General features: G+C 39.9%; 1 protein-coding gene across 2 annotated transcripts in view; it reads right to left on the reverse strand.

Annotated features, from left to right (window-relative positions):
• The window catches only part of LOC129756615 (AN1-type zinc finger protein 5), a 45,729-nt gene extending 26,447 nt beyond the window's left edge, over positions 1-19,282 (reverse strand). Inside the window, exon 1 of one of the 2 annotated variants that reach the window (XM_055753564.1) lies at positions 18,707-19,282. The gene's annotated coding sequence lies outside the window, so the exon portion shown is untranslated. The remainder of the gene's footprint in view (positions 1-18,706) is intronic. The other variant, XM_055753639.1, reaches the window with a different exon arrangement.
• Between the last annotated feature and the right edge of the window lie 1,609 nt (positions 19,283-20,891).

Consider the following 20,891-nt stretch of genomic DNA (forward strand, 5'->3'; position numbering starts at 1 on the left):
TTTGAGTGTTTGCAATCACCTTGTAAGTTTAGTCTGTTTCTGTGAGTCCGTGGGGACTATGGATCAACTCATCAGATCGTGGCCTAGAGGATAGCATACTTGTTTTCTAAGCCAACAGTCATGAGTTTGAACCTGGGTCGTGACATAACCTGACACAAATAGTATGATAGAGGATAGCCTTCAAAGCTAGCGGGTATGAGATCGAATCCCGGTCACGGCATACATAGTACACTTTCTGTGGGTTGGTAGTTTTAGCATTTGTAAGATGCTAGCCATCATATGCTCGAAAGATGTACGCTTAGAGTTAAGAAAAAGGAATCTCTTCTAGGAAACATCAAGTTTCATTGAGATGCTGTGTGTGTTGTGCTCGTTTTTATAGAAAAGGTTGGCGGTTTTAGCATAAGTGAAATGCTAGCCGGGTATACCTTGGAATTGTACGCCTCAATGATGCAGCACATGCATGTGGATGGATCACTTAGATTGCATTTGGAGATCCTACCTAGTTATGTGTGGGCTCGTAGTGCTACCGGTACACAACTGCAACTTCAACCAATAGTGAAGGGGTGTCAAGTAGTATAGCAAAGTAAAATAATAACGCGTGGTTTTACCACAATAGATCAACTCAATGGTCGCAGTGGACTCTCTCCCCAACAGGAAAAAAATGGATCAACTCATGGTATACTAAGCTTGCCAGATTGCCCGGATTTATCCGGGTTTGCCCGGATATTTGATGCAAAATTTCAAGAAAGTCCGGTCCGGCCCGGTTGCCCGGATATCGTGAAAAAAGTCCGGATATTGCCCGGATTTTTTCACAATTTTCACAAAGAAACCAAAAAAAAAATCAAATTTTTTGAGTAAGTTTCAACAAAATCGATTAACGGTATGGAAATTTTCAACGGTTGTTTCAAATAATTTCGCTGATTTACTTTTATAAACCTTTAAATATTTTAGTGTTCCAAAAACTTTTTGGATGTCTGCAATTACATTAATAAAATATTAATTTCATTTTTTTGCATTTTTTCTTTGCTTTTATATATAATAACACATAAATTTCGCCCGGTTTTTGCCCGGTTTTTGGATTTGAAAAATTGAAATCCATGCCCGGATTTTGCCAGGTTTTTTTGAAAAAATGCCCGGAATCGCTAGGCCCGGATAGGAGTGGAAAAAATTCTGGCAACCTTATGGTATACCCACAAATACTCCTTACGTTCTAAAGTCTACCCAGAGCCGTGATGAACCTTTCTTTTGCAAGTGGAAAGTCACGGCAATACTCAGAGACGAATCCTCCCTAAGCATGACCTCATTCATTACGCGAGGACCACCCTTCTGCCATAAAGTTACAGCTGGGATTCGGATGATTTCCGTCTAAGACGCCATCCTGCACCGTTTAAGTGACTGACATTGGCATCAAGAGTCAGCTTCCTTCGAGAATATTTCTCGTGCCACAAAATAACCGTTGTCCCTACGATATCCACTACGAAGAAGCTCATGGATCTAGAGAACAACACTTATCGGTTTCTTCCCATCGATAGTTATTCTAATCGGATCATCCCAGATGAAGACTTCATGTAACACCGACTCAATTGACTCGCCCAGCTTCGAAAGTCACTCTGGTTTTCACGCTAGTCAGGTACTTAAGGGAGCATTAACGCACTCATCTGAACACCGATAGCATCTGACTTGTATAATTGCAAGTGGAGCACTAACTTTTGAGCGCACCAACACTTCGTACGCACTTCGTCGACACGAATGCAGCATTGAGAGACAAACGCATAGCGCAGTTCATCCGTTCATCGTTAGCTTATTACACCACGGTGAACGTGACTGTCGGTATTCGGTACACTCCATGTATGTGTACTTTGCCCACTATTAACCTCTCTGTTGTTTCTTTATCAGCAGCACCCATCGACTCGGGATTTTAGCCGAGCGCGCACATGTTCGATTACTTCGGATTTGCCCCTTCTTACGGCCATATGAAGAACCAATCAGTGCTGCTCAAGGTTCCGACCAGACCAGTTATACAGGGAGGTGTTGCTCTGTTGAAATCAAATCTAATGTTCTGAGTTCGTCTTGTGATACATCATTCGTACACCGACGGGACTCGAACCCGCAATTTCCGCTTCAGTACAACGGCCCGTCCAGCATGCATACATGCACCGAACCTAGGATTGCCGTGGAATCCTTCAACAATGGAGCAACTGATGAACCTTGACCTGTTTGACGATATTGTTTTGCTCGCCTAAACACAACCGGATATGCAGAGCAAACTCGATGACCTCACCGAAAGTTCCAAGGCAGCAGGTCTCAAAGTCAATGTCGGAAATACCAAGTCGGCGGAGATCAACATAGGAAATCCCTCTAGTTTCATGGTAGCTGGGCAACAAGTTGAGAAGGTGAAGTGCTTCTAGTATCTTGGTAGCCAGATAACGCCTGATGGTGCGGTACCAGGAAAGACATGAAACCCGGATCAGAAAGGCCCGATTTGCGTTTGCGAGTCTCCGAAACATCTGGCGGTCACGCAAGATCTCTCTACGAACGAAAATCCGAATCTTCAACTCAAACGTCAAATCCGTATTGCTGTACGGAAATACGTATTACCGTATTGCTGTACAAATACTGCAAATATTTGTAAACCGCTGCCTGCGGAATATCATCCGCGCTTGGTGGTCTGGCAACTGGATCTCGAATGAGAAACTACATCGCCGGTGTCATCAAAGGGCGCTAGAAATCGAGATTCGGGAACGTAAGTGGAGGTGGATTGGGCACACGCTGCGGAAAGATGAATACGAGATTTGCAGAGAGGCACTAGATTGGAATCCAGAAGGACATCGAAGAAGAGGCAGACCCAGAAACTCGTGGCGGCGAAGCCTAGCCGCTGAAATCCGAACTGTCGACGAGAATCTTGACTGGGACCAGGTGAAGACGCTGGCTCCGGATCGTCAACAGTGGAGGTCTTATACCACGGCCCTATGCACTAGAGGATCGGCGCGGGATCATTAAGTAAGTATGCGTACATGTGGAGCATCGGTCGACTGCTGGATGTTCTGTCGATACACTCCATGTGCTTTGCCCACTATTGATCTCTCTGTTGTTTCTCCATCATCACCCATCGACTCGGGATTCCCTTGAAAGAAATACAACTTTCGGAACCCAAACTAATAATACCTATTTGAAAGTATTTGGTCTCCTGAATGCTGAGCTACTGACCATATGATCAATCCTCTACCTTTGGAACGTTCTGCAATGGCGATTGGCACCACCAGGGCTTTTTCGAAATGCTTCTCACATCCACCATTGCAGCCATTACGACATCGGCCGTCGAAAATCTGGCAGCAACCGAAAATCGACGAAAGCGACCACCATTAAAATCACTTTCGTTTTTCGCCTGCCGTTTTTTTTTTTCAAAGCAACGAACGAAAGTTTTTTTTGTATACTTTTTTCCGCACGTTCGCATTCCGCGCCCGGTTTTCCACACCCACACCCGGTAGTTTTTCCACAAATTAATGGATTTGAACGTCCATGTGAGACTGAGCTATAATAGCTGTAGTGATGAGCGAGAGGAACATGGTGGTGTTTTGGTTCCGTAACAGTCGCTTATTCCCCGGTGCCGTAAACTACAGCTAACCGCAACCAGTTCCCACGACAAAGTTTTGCATTTTTTGAAAATGGTTTCAGTTCTTTGCGGGGGTGGTTGTAGCATAACACAGAGTAAAAAAAACAAATGAACCAGTTTCAGGAAGACAAAGAGAGGGGGAGAATGGGTTTGTAGCCGTTAACGAAAATAGATCACATAGATAAATAAGAGAAGGAGAGTGAAATCACAGCAAAATAGTTAGAAATGCAATTCGCTTTTGCCGTGTAAATAACAGAGCGAGCAACTTGTTTACTAAAAAAAAAAAACAAACGCAAACATAGGTGTATCCAAAGAAATAGGAGCCACAAGCAATCGGGGGACGGTTTTGTGGGGCTTTGCCTAGCCATGTTCTCCTCTTTGCACTACAACAACGTCATAAACGAAACTGCAACCGATGATGAACATGGCCGTCGCCATAACTATATCTCGCCTCACCGTCTCTAGGTTGAGGTTGTCGAGGCGAAAAACCGAAAGAATGTAGGCCGCCCGATGAATTCTGTTAACCTCAATATTTTTGTTTGGCTTAATGAATAAACACCATACCATCAAGCCTCCATTTGTGCTATTTGATCTTGTGGGTTTTCGAAGGCGTGTTTTGAAACTTCACACCTCCAACCATGGCATTTCAACCTTTAATTTTTCAAATTGAAAATTGTGGCAATTTTTTAAGTTTTTTTTGTTTGAAAAAATTTAAAAAAAAATTAAGGGAAGATCTCGTCAAAAATTGTTCAAAATTTTACCATCATAACCTCCCAGAAAGATGTGTGTTGTTGGTTGTCCAAATGACGTTTGTTTGCGCGCGCCACGATCCAGCTCGATAAAGCGTGACGATATAAGCACCTATTTCTCGCGAACGCCATCACCGTAAGCAGAAAACGAGCGTGCTAAATAACAGAGCTTGCTCAGTGTCGTAAATATATCCGCAGCACGAAACACTCCCAAATGTCAAAACGTTGCGTTGTGGGAGCCGTAGGAATATGTGTTTCGCCACGTTTCCGGATGACGAGCTTCCCAAGTAACCATAAGCACTAAAACATAGCCCTTAAGCAACACTATATTCCCATATATAACTCTGAATTAATGCTTGTTTTGCATTATATGCGTATATAGTGCAGATTTAATGCTAAAAAAGCGAAATATCTGCTGAATAAATGCTATCACAACATAGCCTTTAATAAGCATTACAAATGCTGAATAAGAGCATCATCAAATCGTTATTTTTCGCCAGCCGTATAAAAGCATTAACAATGCATACACCTTTTAATTTTTGAATTGATTGATCGTGATTGATGTGAAACGGAAATTCAAAAAATAAAATCATTATCTACAACATCAATCAACCTGCTGAATAAAGGATTATGCCTGCTTAATGAAGGGTTCTATGAAATGAGAAGTGATTATAATTGAATTATGAATTACATTTGATGAGTCTTCAACCGAGGATACCGCAGCAGCCTTTATCTTTCCTTGCGCCTTTACCATTTCCACCACTCTTGATGCTGATGAGGTGGGTGAAAAAACCAGTACTTAAAGTACTGTTCGGGTCACAACACTTTTTTATTGCTTCTATGCATTAATAATGCTGATTTAAAACTGAAAAGCATTATAAATGTTGATATAATGCTAACTTGCAATAGAAATGTTGATTAAGGGTTAAGGCTTAATGTTTATGGTTACTATAGGGTAGTGCTACAGTCTTAATGCTTGTTAACTTTATATAGTAGCTCTATATGTGCATATACTGCTAATTTTTTTTATTGCTTCTATGCATTAATAATGCTGATTTAAAACTAAAAAGCATTATGAATGTTGATATAATGCTAACTTTCCTTAGGAATGTTGATTTTATGCAGATTCAGATTGAGGGTTATGGCTTGATGCTTATGGTTACTTGGGTTGTTTGTTAGCAATAGTAATTTGTATAAGAGCCTTCCCTCCTTCCCCTATAATGTTAGAAAGAAAGGTAGAAAATCATTATAGAAACATATCTCATATAAAAAAAAACTCTCACACGTCAATTTTAGTTCCATTTGCTTGGTTGGTTCTCGATTTTAGGAGTGTATTCGAAAACAATGCAACACTTTGTTTTGTGATTAACTGTTAAATGGAAATTGATGAAATTTTCAGTGAATCTACCTAGTGATGTAATGTATACGCGTAAAAAAATTGCGGACAATCTGTCAACTGCTTTTTGAAAAAGCGTCTAATACTGAAGTTCAGTGACAAAATGTGTTGGGCAGTATCGAGAAAAATCCGGAAAAGTCCCATTGGGAGACCCAAAACCAGCTGGAAATCAACTATTCAACCAAAATTCACATGGTAAATTGTTTAAGAAGTCCTAGAGTATCCAATAGTGAGCTAAAGTTTGAATAAAAGTGAAGATGATTAATTCCATGAAGTTAAGGAATCCGAAAATATCAATAGGGGAAGTGATAAAAAAAAGATAAATTTCTCTTCAGCTTCGCTGAAACTTTCATTAATTTCCATCCATGCATTCAAAAGTTATTCACATAACAAAGTGATGCATTTTTTTTTTCGAATACACTCCTTACGTTGAAATTTTTCTTTCATTAGTTAAGAATCCCCAATTCCACTCTTCGAAAACAGGGAAAGTCTAAAACCATTATAGAAACCTTTCGAATAATCAAAAAAAAACTTCCATTCCATTCGAGTCAAACAAAGGCTTAGAACTAGGCGGATAAAAGCGTTTCATTTGTATGGGAGCCCCCTTAGCTTCTCCCCATCATTAACTCTCAGTTCCGTTTGCCTAATCAGTACTAAAGTTATAAGGTAAGGTCTTTTTTACGTGCGTGATACGTACCGCCTAAAAACCGATTGAAAAAGCCTTTTTAATTTCGGGACCTTGTTAGTACATTTGGAACTAGATTTTCGACGCCATCTAGAAATCCAATATGGCGGTTTCTGCGGGCCGTAAAGCAAAGACTATGACAATTAACTCCGTTCTTCATCTGGCTCAGGTGGCACACTGGTTAAGCTGTCGGGTAGGCAAGGCAGTGTTCCGAAAATCACTCATTTTCAATGAATGTTCCTGAATGCACTTCGCAACTGAACGTATTGCGATCGGGTTTTGTTATTGATTGCTACTGGACTTATCCGATCATCGATCGTTCTATTCATCGCTAAAATACAGATCACCTCGCACGATGTTTGCTGTCAAAACAGTGCAGCACTATCATCAAATCGGAATCTCACCATTGAGCGATGCATACGGCGAATCATGTTGGGCTAGGATCAGGAGTGAATGGTTCAGGCAGTGAGCGAGTGATACATGTAACCGATCATTAGCAAATGTTGTTTGATTTTAAACGTAGCCAATTAATAAATTTATTTGATTTTACAGCTTTTTTACTACAGTAAGAATAACATCAAACTGTAGTTGTGTTTGTGATGGAAAGATGGTCACTTCCGCCATCTTTTCAATTTCTAATCAGCCAGGCGGATACTGAGTGAGCGACATTCAGATTGGATCAGTTGGTATCTCTCTCATCTCCGATATGCGATGTTTGCTAAACCGATGATTCTGAATGATGCGACTCGGTTTGCATAGCTGATAGGAGCGCTGATCGAGATTGCATACCAGCCAGGCGAAGCAGTTGCGAGAGGCGCTATCCCATTATACAATCAGAATGTATCCAACAGGAAACGCATCCTGAGTGTTTATTTTGATTGATTTTCGGAACATTGAGGCAAGGTGAAGGTAGAAAATTGTTGTGAGTTCGATTCTCACCGACAGATTTTTTTAAAATTTTGTTGTTTTCTGGGATGTATTATACAATATGATGAAAATTTCATAAACTATTCATTCTCAAAACCTTTCTATGCTTGGAAGAGCTAGCTAGAATTTTCCCTCAAAATTATCGATAAATCGAATACTTCAGGGAAAATCGTTACACTTTTATCTAGTTTTGTCGAAATATTGGCGAAATTTTTATTGAAACTTCGCAATCCAACCGCAGTCACGATTATGTTAAGCCCTCCAGTGAAATAGCAACAACGTGGAAATGCGCTGAACAACTGACGTTGATGTCAAGAGCCTCTAAATGGAGGCCCGGTTCCACAGGAAACCACAGATTACAATTTTTTTTTCTCCGGTTCTTTTTGTTGTATCTCAAAAATCAATTCGAAAGTGTCTGTAGAAAAAAAGATTACACTAAATGAGAGAAAATTTCACAGAGGCAATACGAAAAACACGTCCGTCACGCAGCAGTCTTAACCCAACAGCCAACAAATGTTATTCTCTTGCTGCTGCTGGTTTGGGTGGGTAATTTCAGTTAGACGGTCACGAACCTTGGCCAAATCAAGGGAGAAAATAAGAGGAGCTGATGGTCAGTTGCCTCTTTTTTTCCCGGTGTCCCACCACAGTAATACTGCAGCATAAAGGGGAATGACTTTCATGCGAAAAATTATGAGGGTTTGCACGTGCAGCAGCATCCCAACTTCGAGTCTTAATTTTGCAGGCAATCTCTGTGGTTGCTGCAACTATTATAAACTCTTGTTTGTTGTATCAACTCGGGACAGGCAACTGTTCCAGCTACGGGGTTTTGAGTTTCTACGTATCTACCACACGACACGGTTCCGTTGATGACTAGTAGTGAGGGTTGATGGCCTCGTCGTAGAAATGACACATGCTTCTGCGGGCTGTCGGCTGCAATCGATTTGATCTTAGCCTTTGTTAAGACCGATCCGCAAAATGTTGATTTGTTCTCTTGTTCGAACTATAACTACAGATTATAATTCAAAGAAAAAAAAATCTCCTTTTCGTCCCTTGAAAACAAGCGTTTTCAAAAAACAGCGAAAACAAAAATAAAATACCTACATATGTTGAGATATTCTGATTGCAGTATGTTTGTTATGTTCACTTAGGAAACCACCAGAAGCTGTTGTCAATGTCAGCGAAAGTCAACGGAAGATGCTTTCCGCAAGTTTGTTGAGGGAGGGGGGGCTATTTTTAAAAACACACTTTGTACAGTTGTTGTTGTTGTTTTACTCAGTGTTCAGTTTTCATCCTTTTCTGTTAGGTCGGTTCAAAAGAGCTGAGAATTCATCCCCTAGCTGGTCTCGATTTCTGAAGGTTTGACCTGAGGAAGGTTTTTTTTTAATTTCTCGTAATGTCATTGAAAAATTAAACTCGTCATTAAAATTTTCAACTCTGCTTTCAGTTGTCAGAGTAAACTGTTTATTGCAGCTAAGCCAAATGCGGGCGCCATTTGTGTTTTGAATTCAAAGACGTCACAAAACAACACGAGCGTACCGACGGACGACGCCGACGGCCGTGTTACGCAAACAAATCTTTTCCGTTGTGGTCCCCCCGTTTAGTAGCAGCTGATGAGCGGGAAACGGGGGAAACACAAATAATCTTTCTTACTTGATATTGAGAAATATGTGTGTATGGCTGCTCCGGCGCAAATAAGACTCGCGGAAGTCGAGAAGAGATTCGAATGAATTAGGTAGGACAATTTAACGGGTTGACGAATGGAACGTGAGGTTTTCTTTAAATTTATCCAAAGAGACCAAGTCGTATAATTTCATACGTTTCCGAAGCCCGGAAACGTCTTTGGAAAAATAAAAACAGGAAAATTTTACTCAAAGTTAGGAACCTTCCACAACCAAAATTTTCGAGAAAATTTGAAACTGTCTTCGACGTTTGTTGCCGCAGCCCGTAGCTTTGATGATAGCCTTCAAATCTTCTAAGCAAACAATCATGAAATCGAGTCTTGATCACGGCATACATAGTACACTTTCTTTGAGTTAGTGGTTTTAGCATTTTTGAGATGCTAGCCATCATATCCTCGAAAGATATACGCTTAGAGTTAAAGAAAAAAAAAGGAATCTCTTCGAGGAAACATCAAGTTTCATTGCGATCTAGTATGTGTTTGAGTTTGTTTAAAATATTTCTCAAAATAGTCAAATCATTACTCGGTAGAAGTAACGAAAACGGTGGAAATGGTTTTCTGGCGCGGCTGGAGTCATTGAAGATGCTGTATAAGATAGTTCATGTTTGGGGGGGAAGTCTTCAAAACTGTTACTTGAACGTGGCTGGCATCATTGTTGCTTCGATCCTTTTTTGTGCAGTCTACTTGCGTCCTTTCTAGTAACTTTCGATGTCATTTGATGTTCCCAGTGGTTTTGCTTGGCAGGACATCAAGTCCTATCAAAACAGGATTGCGAAAATTTTGTTTATTTTGTGAGTCACGTGGAGACGTGACTCGCAAAATTTCACTTCGTCGTCCTGACTATAGGAAACGCTTCAGGGAGGAAACATAGGTTCAGATGAGCTCCGAAGAACGATTTCAACTTATACAAGCTTAAACTTTGAGATGAAATTTGACGTTACGTGTCTTGCAGAGTAAGCAAAAATGTGCAACAAATGTGGGTGATAATTGCAAAGTTTCCGTATTATAAAATAGAAAAAAAAATTTGTTAATTTTAATCATTCAACCTGAAAAATGTAAGTAGAGACTTTCGTCCTGTTCATGTTGTTATTTTTGGAGCTGTCAATATGAAAGATTCAGTGACAAAAACGAAATACCCACTGAGATTCGAAATTTTAAAGGTTCGATCAAATTTCGGTTGTGTAGCAACACTCTACCAGTTTTATTATATCTGGTGATCCAAAAAATGGGGCCAACGAATTCCGGAGATCAATTAATGAACTTCACAATTCTACCAAATCGTCTGAATAAGAGAAGGTCCAGTTTACAACAACCGGGCAACCCGATTTGGAACGGTTACTTCGACACGCACCAGGTGGAATGCCGGTCATTCACGCTTACGACGCAGAAAGGCCATGCGAAGAGAATGACGACGACGAGGAGGAAACCGTAAAAAAAAAGTCAGGAATAACCGATATTGTATTCCCTCCTCCTTAACTTGTTAGGTACTTTGATCTTTTACATTTTGCTTCCAAATCCATCGGGGCAGCTTTCCGCTAAATATATGCTGCTGCCTCTTCAGAAGGAAATTTAACCGAGGTATTCTTGTGTTTTCCTCCAACAATAACCGAGACTCTCTTGCTGAAACGCTGTTATGGTACAGTGGAAGGGGCGCATCCACGCGATTCCCAGAACACGGCCACGCATCCCTGTTAGGCTAGCTCGTCACGGGCGAATCTAAAAACACCCGCAGACAGACGACAGCGACGATTGGAATGGATTGACTGACGGTTGGAGATGGCCTAATCTAAGGTTGCCAGATTGCCCGGTTTTATCCGAGTTTGCTCGGGCTTGGCCCGGTTGCCCGGATTTCATTGAAAAATGCCCGGAATTTTTCCGGATTTATTCACTTTATTCGGCAAATCAAACAAAAAAAACAAAGTGTATTGAATTTTTTTTTTATTTATGCTTCCAAAACAAAATTTTTTAAGCAAGTTTTATTAAAAAATAATCATGAAAGGTTTTTTGGAAGCCTTAAATATGAATAAAAATCTGTTGATAAATTTTGAAGAATAATAATTTTTTCCCAATTTTTTTTCTTAATTTTTGTTGAGTAATTTCTGGGTTCTGACAAAATTTGCCCGGATATCATCCGGATTTTTGGTCGTCAATTTTGAAATCAAATGCCAGGTTTTTATATAAAATTGCACGGATTTGTCCGGCTCGGATACGTGCTGAAAAAATTCTGGCAACCTAAGCTCAAACCAAACGACTGCTGCCTGACTGCGTTGGCTGCGTGCTAAACGTTCCAGTGTTTTGTTGTGTTTTCTTCTCTTCTTTCGAACGTCGTTGGTTCCCTCCTTTTGCCGTTGTGCGTCGACGACTTCCTCATCCCAACTAGGAGAATACAAGCTCTGAATATAGTGCTATACATAGTTGAATGACCTCCTCCAGCGTTCTCGACTGTCCACGCTGTCCTCTCGATGGTGTTCGTACATCATACAACGCTAAAGGTGTGACGCATTTTTTTCCGTGCGTATTCTTGCGAAATGGGTTGTTGATTGAAAAAATTATTGTATCATGTTTTGGATGTTGGTTTTTTGAATTTTCGAGTTTCTATTACACTTATGGTAAAAAAATGATCCCTTATTCCCTACTTTTTTGTTATCAAAAAAAAAAAATAATGATAAAAATAATTCTTTTGTTCGACAGGGCTCAAATTTTACAGGTGCGTTTGCTCAATAATCGAGCGCGTAAGGTTTATCAAGTTTTATTTTTCACATACTAGTTTGAGGCACTAAAGTGACTATTATGCCCCGGGGATTGCTCAGTTTGCCCCACACACGGACTTCGTTTCAGTTGAATTTATGGCATTCGAGCACGATATAAAAAAGACTTATTTGTCGACTGAACCAAGGTTGTCGGAAAAAATTCTGTGTTTTTGACAAACAAAAAATCTCGAATTCTGTGTCGTTGACCTCAAAATTCATGTGAAACACAAAAAATTTGAAGTGATTCTATAGAGAAAAAAAATCAATTTACTTAACCTTGTTTTTTCATAGTCAGAAATCAAAAATCACAAGTGACATTGACATTTATAATTTAAAAAATCTGTTCGAAATTTCAAAAATCTGTGAATTCTATGAAAATTTCAAAATTCGATGATCTATAAAACAGATTCAGTGACGAAATTTAGCTCAAAATTCTGTGATAATACAGAATTCTCTGTGATTTCGGCAACTTTGATTCTTAGTAGTAAAGAACACTCAAAAATGAGTTTGATAAAATATTACTGGAAATGCCTGATAGATTTTTTGACAAAAAGAGAATTGAAAGATGCCTCGAAGATTATCAATTTCACTTGTTTCGTTTTTAACTGAAAATCAACATCCGATCGAACCCAACCAAAATTAAATTCGGAAGGCAATCAACAACGACAGTACTCAATTCTACCTCTTTCACACGGATCTCTGCTGCGAACTAATAAAACCTGGTTCACTTTCACCAAATTGACAAGACAAAAAGCATTCGAATCGGTTTTTGAAGTGACAACAACAACAATTGTTGAACTCCTGCCTGATGTAAGTAGCGCGATTGATGCTTTTTTGCGTCGTAACCTAGTTTTTTTTAGTTCGCTGAGTTTATTATTGTTTGGCTCAGTAACAACCGAACCAATACAATCCGAGATGAATGCAAAAAAAAAGTGGGGAACCAACTCGTGTGATGTGGATGCAGGTGGAGGTGTAAAGCAACAAAGATATTGTCTTCCGCATCGCAAATTTTCTCATAGAGAGAGAGGTGGCGCGCAAAAGGCCTTCAACGACCATCACAACCACAACACAACAAAAGAAATCAGAATCAAAATAAATTCAACCCATCCATCGTATTGTTTTCAACCACTGCTGCCGCCATCGTTATTCGTTTTGACTGTTGCTTGCCGAGTTGAAGGCGCACCATCCATCAGCCAATTGAAAATCATGAATTAGCGCCATTTTTTGTTCCTTCTTTTGAACATTGCCTCGATGCTGTTACGAATTACTAATTGAGCCGAGGCCACTGGATTTATGTAACGCGACAAAGTATACCCTCCATCATCATGAAGCCAGCAACAAGCAAACCGCGGCTAGGCTTAGCGGACTTTCTGTTATTGTTTTTTTTTTTGAGACTCCCAACGAAGGTAAAAGCAGCACACTGATGAAAAATCACCGGTCAAAAGCGCGCGTTTTTTCTCGGAAAATATTTCGCACAATACTTAATGCGGGGTATAAATGGGGAGACGTTTCCAACAAATATTCAAGCCATAATTTGAAAAGTTCGAATACACGCCAACGCGTTTTTGGATCGGTACGTTCGCGGAATCGAAAAACATCTTTTATTTCCCCCACCGTCCCTGATGAGTCTGAGCGGCTTTCAGGAGGAATTTACGTGCCCTAGAGACCTAGACATTTGGAACGCACTAGTTTGCCAGAAACTAACTAGCCAATATTATCATTGTTGTTGCCACGGAGGAACTCGAGCAAGGCCGCAAGCTTGTTACTAAGTAACCACTGGGGTGGGTGGGTGGAGGCCTCATGGACTGGCTTGAAAATGAAGCCACGAGCCACTACAATTAGTACCGCCACCATCAGCTGCTCTCGAGTGAGAGAGAATGGTTCAGTTATGTAAAATCCTTGGCAGTAAGTTTTGCTGCTTAAACATAAATTACAATGAATTATTATTTCGAAGCAACACAGTAAAACATTTCTGGGGACCTGTACAATGGGCTAGAAAAACTTTTAAAAAAATATTGTAAAAGAAATATAAAAAATATCGCTCGGGAGATCAATTTTCCACAAGGCAGTACTTTAAGTCCATTGCCATAAGACCGTTACGTCAAATAACGAGCTATATTATACTTCAATTTTAGATGTATCACCTCATGAAAAAGAGAATATTGCGCTTAAGGCGCACAAAGGGAAGTCTGGATTAATTTTTATTTCGGGGTGTAATCTTTGTTTTTTTTTTCAAATTATCCGTGGAATGAAAAAACGAACACAGACAAATCAAAGAACGTGCAATCAAAACGTCTTCAGATCCCTTTCGGTGATATGGCTGGCTTGCTAGCTATTCCACCAAACGGAACAGGTTTGCTGCTGCTGAACTGCCTTCTCGGATTTACTTTATAGCGAATATCTGTCTGCTTGTTTGCCTTCTTTCGCGGTACGTGTGCCTATAATCGTCCATCCGTTGATTTTTATTCGAAACAACACCACACGGAGCGAGAAGGCATCGACCACGTTGAACCCGTCGTCGTTCTTCTGTCGTTTATTGTTGACGGGTAATTACAGAACTATGTACAACAAAGAATTTGTTGCAGAAAAATGGCGCTTGTTGAAACAACACTAACTAACATCAAATAATCTCAAAAAACGCGTGGATATGATCAAGAACTTTGGTTTTTTTTTATCAGTTTTGAGGCTTTTTAAGGGCAATATTGAGTAACCTGGAGTCTACAATTCTGAGATCTGCTGCTTATTTGGAGATTTGGACCGTAGCCATTCGAATGCGAATTGAACACATAGCCACTGAGCGACAATCGCAAATAACAGTCTTTCAAAATCTCAATGTTCTGAAATTTTTCTCATTTTTTCCTCGGTTCTAATGGATGAATTTGAAACAGCAGGCTAGTCAAAATAAAACGGTTGATATCTGCGTCACTCCAAGTTCAAAGAAATTTAAATTGGTTTCAAATGAAACTTTTCAGTTCATGAACGGTCCAGTTGAAAGCATCTTGGCGTACAATGTATCAAAGGCACATAAAACCGACTTTTTGGAAACTATTAAAAGTTCGTCCAGAGTTCGGAACTAGATCCGAGTGGAAAAATGCTTTCCATTCCGTTGGATAGCCTTTACTCAGCCAAATGAGAACTTTGAATGCTAATGACTAAGTCGTAAAAGTCGTTACTTGTGACATTTTACCAAAAGTCTCATAAAAAGGCTTTATGAAATCTGAATCCCATGTAACCAACCACTAGCATTCAAAGTTTACATTTGGCTGAGTAAAAGGTACTCGAGTGAATTGAGACATTCTTCCTCTTGTAACTAGTTCAGAACTCTATACGAACTTGAAAAGTTCATAAACATATGTGCGTTTCAAGTGCGTATGAAAAATTGGAAGGCAATGTATCTTTCAATAAACCATTATTCAGCTTTCAAGTTTTATATGATTGCCTTTTAGACAACTGTCCTGCAAAACAGGTGTTCGCTGCGAATCCTGCGAGTCCTTCAGATTGATGTTGAGACTTGGAAGTATCGACAGGAACTTAAATTTTCAGCGGTGCAGCGTCCTTGAAAAGATTGAATAAGCTTTCATGTTTATGGAGCTTTTGTTTACTTGGGATGTATCTATAGAGCTTTTTCATCGTAGTTCCGCCGGAAGGAGCTAAATCAACATAAAAATATTCTTAAACTTAGCACATGTTTTCGATTTCAGGAAATATGACTTTCCCTTCCATTTGTGATGGTCGGTAAAAATCGTTTTTCGAAAAAGAAGTATGAATACAAACAACCAATACTTCTAGAAACTGAGTTCCGCTAGCACTTCATCTGATGATTGAGAAGAAAAATGATCTATACAGTGTAGTCGATATTCCCCTTCACCGGTATAAAGCTGTTTTTCGAACAAAATTTGCGGTTTATGGTCTCGAGAATAAAGTTAAATAAGGTTATTGTAACCATACCTTCTGTGGTGTATGAAACAAACGTTTTTCGAATTTGAATTGAATTTTAAACCTTCAATGCATAATGTTGGTTTAAAACAACACTAATTGAAATAAATTGAAAACGAATTGGTATTCATGGAACATTCCTTCATTAAAGTTGTACTAAGGATTACAGAAAATCAGCATGATGTTAATACTGATTTTTTTAATCATATGTGAGTTTTTAAGGGGGAGGTAGGGTCTAACGGGTATAGAAAAACACCATTTTCACGATTTTTTTTTTCTAGAGCTATCGTTCAAACAAATGTATTCAAATTTTTTGCATTATACAAAGCATTGTAGAAAGAACATTTAGTAATTTTTTCGTAGAAAAATATTGAAAAATGAGCCGGTGACGGAGCACTTTCGAGGATGCCTTTTAAAAAACAGGATTTGCAGTGGACACTGTATCTCAGCACAGAATCATCTGAAGTCAAAAAAATCAGAGCAAAATATTTTTAATAGATGTTTTTCTGGACCCAAACGTTTTTATTTAACTTAAAAAAAATTTCGGAAATTTTTGTGGCTGTTTGAAGTAAAAACTACGATTTTTCACGAAAAAATTCGCCATTTTTCACCTGTAAATCTCCCCAAAATAAAAAATAAAACAAAAAAGAAAAACGTTGGGGTCTGGTATTTTATATGTAGAAAATATGTTCCAAATTTGAAAAGAATCGGATAAGTAGTTTTCAATGACGATGTCCACGGACTTTAAAAATGTGCTTTCGAGAAAAACGCGTTTGAAGTTTCTGCTCTTGCTTTCTTGCAGTATTAGATAGGAGGAGATAAAGGCCTATAATTTCTATAGTTTTGCTTCAATTGATTTGAAAATTTGACACAACATTCTTGAAATGTTTTACAATAAGAAAATAAAAAAATCGATTTTTTTTAAGTGTTAGACCCCCCCCCTTAAGGAAGGTATGCAAAAAAGATGACTTTTTTTTCTGTTGTTTTAAAACAACAAAATGCATTAGAGGTTTAATTTGAATTCTATGAAAATCCTTACAGAATGCAGTATGTCGATAATATTTGATATCTTATCTTCCTAACTCTTTAATAGATAAGCTGAAAAATGCACTGAATCGGGATTGTGTAGTGACACATGAGAACGTTTAGAAAATGGTTGAATTTGGAATATTTTCTGAAGCAAAGTGAATTTCCAATAACCACAGAGCCTATCTTCAAAACAGTCAATGCTTCTTGTTATCGAATACGAACAGTTTCGTTGTGTGTTGCCCGAAACTGGACCCGATAAAGGCTGGCTAACACCACGTCCAACAGACGGCTGTTAGTTTCCTGTGTGTGGTTTGTGGTTTCCGAGTGTTGTTTGGTTAAAGCCCTGCACTGAACAGATTGAACCACGGCTTTGTGAGGGGCGTATTCGAGTTTTCAGATAACGATAACGATGCGCTAGAAACCCTCTAATCCCTGAAATTTCGAACTCTTTTTTTTTTGTTGGAACACTTTTCAACAGGTCCAACAAATCCACTAGACTATGTATTTCCTGTTTTTTTTTCCTTCTGACATTTTTCGTCAATAAACAGGGACTCCAGGAGGGGTGAGCTGAGCATTCGTTGCGAGGGGCAGAACAGACATCAGAATGGACAGCCGCAGGCAGGGTGCTACACTCCCACTAAATTTCACTGTCCCGTACGACGCATTACACGACCTTCTCGGCCATCATCATCTAAAGTCCAAACTGGTTTCCTCATTCGCATTAATCGGCAACTGGAGATTGTATTCGAACGCGTCAGACGCAGAGGAAGGAAGGGAAAAGCTCATATATATTCTCTCCTTCCCGGATTCCTCTCTGCTGGTGGGGTCCTAGGGTAGATCCCCAAAACCTTCTTGTGGACGACTACCCGGAATGTTCATAACAACTCCGCGCGCAGACCGTATAATTTTTCTCCTGTCCACTTTGTTGCGCGCTTCGTAGCACAGCTTCTTCAGTTCGTTAACTTGCTGAGCGTTTCTCTTTTCCGTTCATTCGTTCCTTTTTTTTTGTTCGTATATTTAGGTTTGCTGTCTGCGTTGAAGGTTTTTCTTTATTATTAATTTTACGATTGAAGTTTTTCATTTGCGTCGTTGCTTCAGTGACTTCTTCTGCGACTCGGGATTGCTCGCAGCCAGGGGTTTCTTTCTTACACACGGTTCGTTTGTTTTCTACGTGTTTACGATTAGTCTTGCACTCTGCGCCTGGTCCTTCGAGCTGGATTCTTCGTCGAGACCTGATGACTCGTCTTCGCGTGATGTGTGTTTTTTCCCCTTAGTCGAAGATTCACACAAAGCCAGCACAGTTGAAAAGCAAATTTTCAACCACGTAGTGTTTTTTTCCCTATGTTTGCTCTTTATTAACAACGTCTGCAGCGCACATACGAAATATAGTCTCTAGAGCGAGCACACATACACACGGAGAAACGAATGGATTCGCGAAGTCTCCATTGCCGTTTTTTTTTTGTTTCGATTAGAGAACACACTGAGTGGGGTCCAACTGTGTCCATTCGCTTGAACTTGTTTCAGCAGTCACTAAGCCGAGTGACAATGTAGTTGATGATAAAGAAAACGGAAAATTGCACAACACAAACGCTAATGGATGGTCACAAGGTGTTTTTCCCATTTCAGGTGAAATCGAATGAATCGACATTTTTAAGATCTCGCGCTATTGCGTCGTCACTGTAAAACGCTCACAATGATAACAGTTACCCTTCAACTTTTACGAATAACTATCCCACACCCGCTTTTTTCATCCCTGGATTCCAAAAGACCAGCTGTTATTGACAATTATTGACGTCGTCATAAATTCTAATCATACTTTGAGTGGTCCCTCTTGGAAACTACGTTGCACAATCGTTTTCAGAAAGCAATGAACTCTTATTGCGAATCAAATTACTTGAATTCCACAAGATGGGCGGAGACATCGAGCTAAGGAAGGCACTTACATTTTTATTCCGTTCTATGCACTCTCCACTGTGGTAGCAGCAACGACTGATGGTATCGATTGCTCGAAACTTGAGCGCTTCCTCAATCGAAAACTGGCAGGCAAAACTCCTCCAAGGAAAATCTATATCCGCCGTGCTGTGTCCGTCTGCGGAACCCCGATTTCACTTCGTCAACACACGTTCGTACGTACGTTTGCTAAGCAGCTTGCTGGTATATCTCTTTTTCATGAACTACTTTTCCTTCATTGCCACCATCATATAACTTGGCTGGCTAAACTTGGCACAATATCATCCACCAGAACCAGCACTGAGCATGCACTCACACAGGCACGATTGCACGAATGTGAACAACACTGGCTTGCCCAACTCGAACACAACATAACACCAATAATGTGTACAGACAACAACAACTGGGCACAGCAGAATGATTTTCTTTCTTCAATATTATTTTAGACGGGAAGGGGTTATCTCCTACTACACCACTTTGCCTCACTCACTCTGCTGAATCACTGAACTCAGCTAACGTCTAGCTACGAGATGCTTACCGTAGGACCACTGAACTTGTACTGAACTCTCGCTCACCACTGTCAGGTTCTGCGATTTCACTATTTCAGTCATCTAGCTCGATCGAGCTCCAATGCTCTCGCTTTTTCCATTTAAGGCTCTCTCGCTTTGTTCAATTATCTCTCTGCTCTTCACCACAATTCTATGGAGAGAGAGCCTCCTCATCATACGGTTTCGAATTGTGCTGTGCGGTGCCTTCCATTCCATGGCCATGATAAAACACAATTTCAAATAGAAGAGCTGAATTAGTGTGAAGTCTTTCTTATGTCTAGTGATATTACTGAAACGCAATTTGCAGACATTTCCTTGTTTAACGTCGTTAAGTGGATGTTACTTATCCTGCAGTTGCAGAAATGTTAGCTTAGGTTGCTCACACAATCAGTATTGAGTATTTTATTCAATTTTGGGTAAGAATTTCATCATCGATGTTAACCATAATGAGCCCTTACAATCGCATTATAAAGTGATCAATAATTTTTCTAACACACTCTTGTTCTAAAGTGTCATTTTGGGCCAGTAAAAGTTTTTAACCTTAATGGTTATTATTCTACCCCATACCCATATCTATAATCATAAGCGTAAACAAAAAATGAAACGTAGATAGGGCTCTCGAGTGTAGAACATTATTCCTCGAAACCATTAGACAATTCACATTCAGTCATTCAACACCAGTCTCGCTCTCGATTTCGAATTTTTCATCGCGAGAGAAGCAAACGTCGCACAACTACATCGACACTGACCTAGTGTCGTTGGCAACGAACGATCGAAGACAGAGCATAGAAATAAAGGAAAAAGACCAAACCGAAACGGCAACAGAAAAAGGAAACACGACACAAAAAAACGAGAAGAGCAGAGCTGCTGGCTGCTAAAAGCAGGATGTAACAAATCCTTCCGCCCGACATCATCGTCGTCGTCTGGCAATATCAAACTTAACCACCCACCCAGCCCAGCACACCCATCACAAACGATCAATCATGAGCTTCCATCATTTTCCACTCCTCTTTGTTTCCGTGTTCCAATCTAAATCCAATCCAGAGAGATGAAGCAACGAAGGTATCGCTCATCCTCTCTTGGTTAGTTGTTATTTTTTTATTTGATTCGTTCGTTTTTTCATTGCCGAGGAGAGACATTAAAGTGCATCGGATTTACTTCTCTTCTATACAGTTCAACTCTTTCTCCTCAAGAACCTCAAGAACATCTAGAATACAGTCAGCCAGATGCCAGCTGTGCTTTGTTCCTTTCCTCAATATGTTCCTTCTTCGGGTTCGTGTTCTGGTTCAGGAATGATACAGATGTGGCAACAACAACCCATCAGCTTTAAGGTCTCTACTGCTGGCTGACTCAGCGTAAATCACTACCCGATGTGGTTGGTCATTCTGTTGTGGTTTGAATACAGTACCAACGAACCAAACAACCAACCAACCGAGAGCGCCATTTCCTGTTAATGTTAAATTTGAAGAAGCCCTCCGGTGTTTGAGGTCAAGCTCAATTTTCTGGGTATTTCCTTTTAGTCATAATTGTAGGCTACAGGCTACACAGAGGTCATCTTCACCGATCTGAACACAATTTTCACTATCTGAACAGAAATCCGATGGCCACAATTCAATCGAATCATCAGACA

Source organism: Uranotaenia lowii, chromosome 1, assembly GCF_029784155.1.
Source record: "Uranotaenia lowii strain MFRU-FL chromosome 1, ASM2978415v1, whole genome shotgun sequence".
Taxonomy (NCBI): Eukaryota; Metazoa; Arthropoda; class Insecta; order Diptera; family Culicidae; genus Uranotaenia; species Uranotaenia lowii.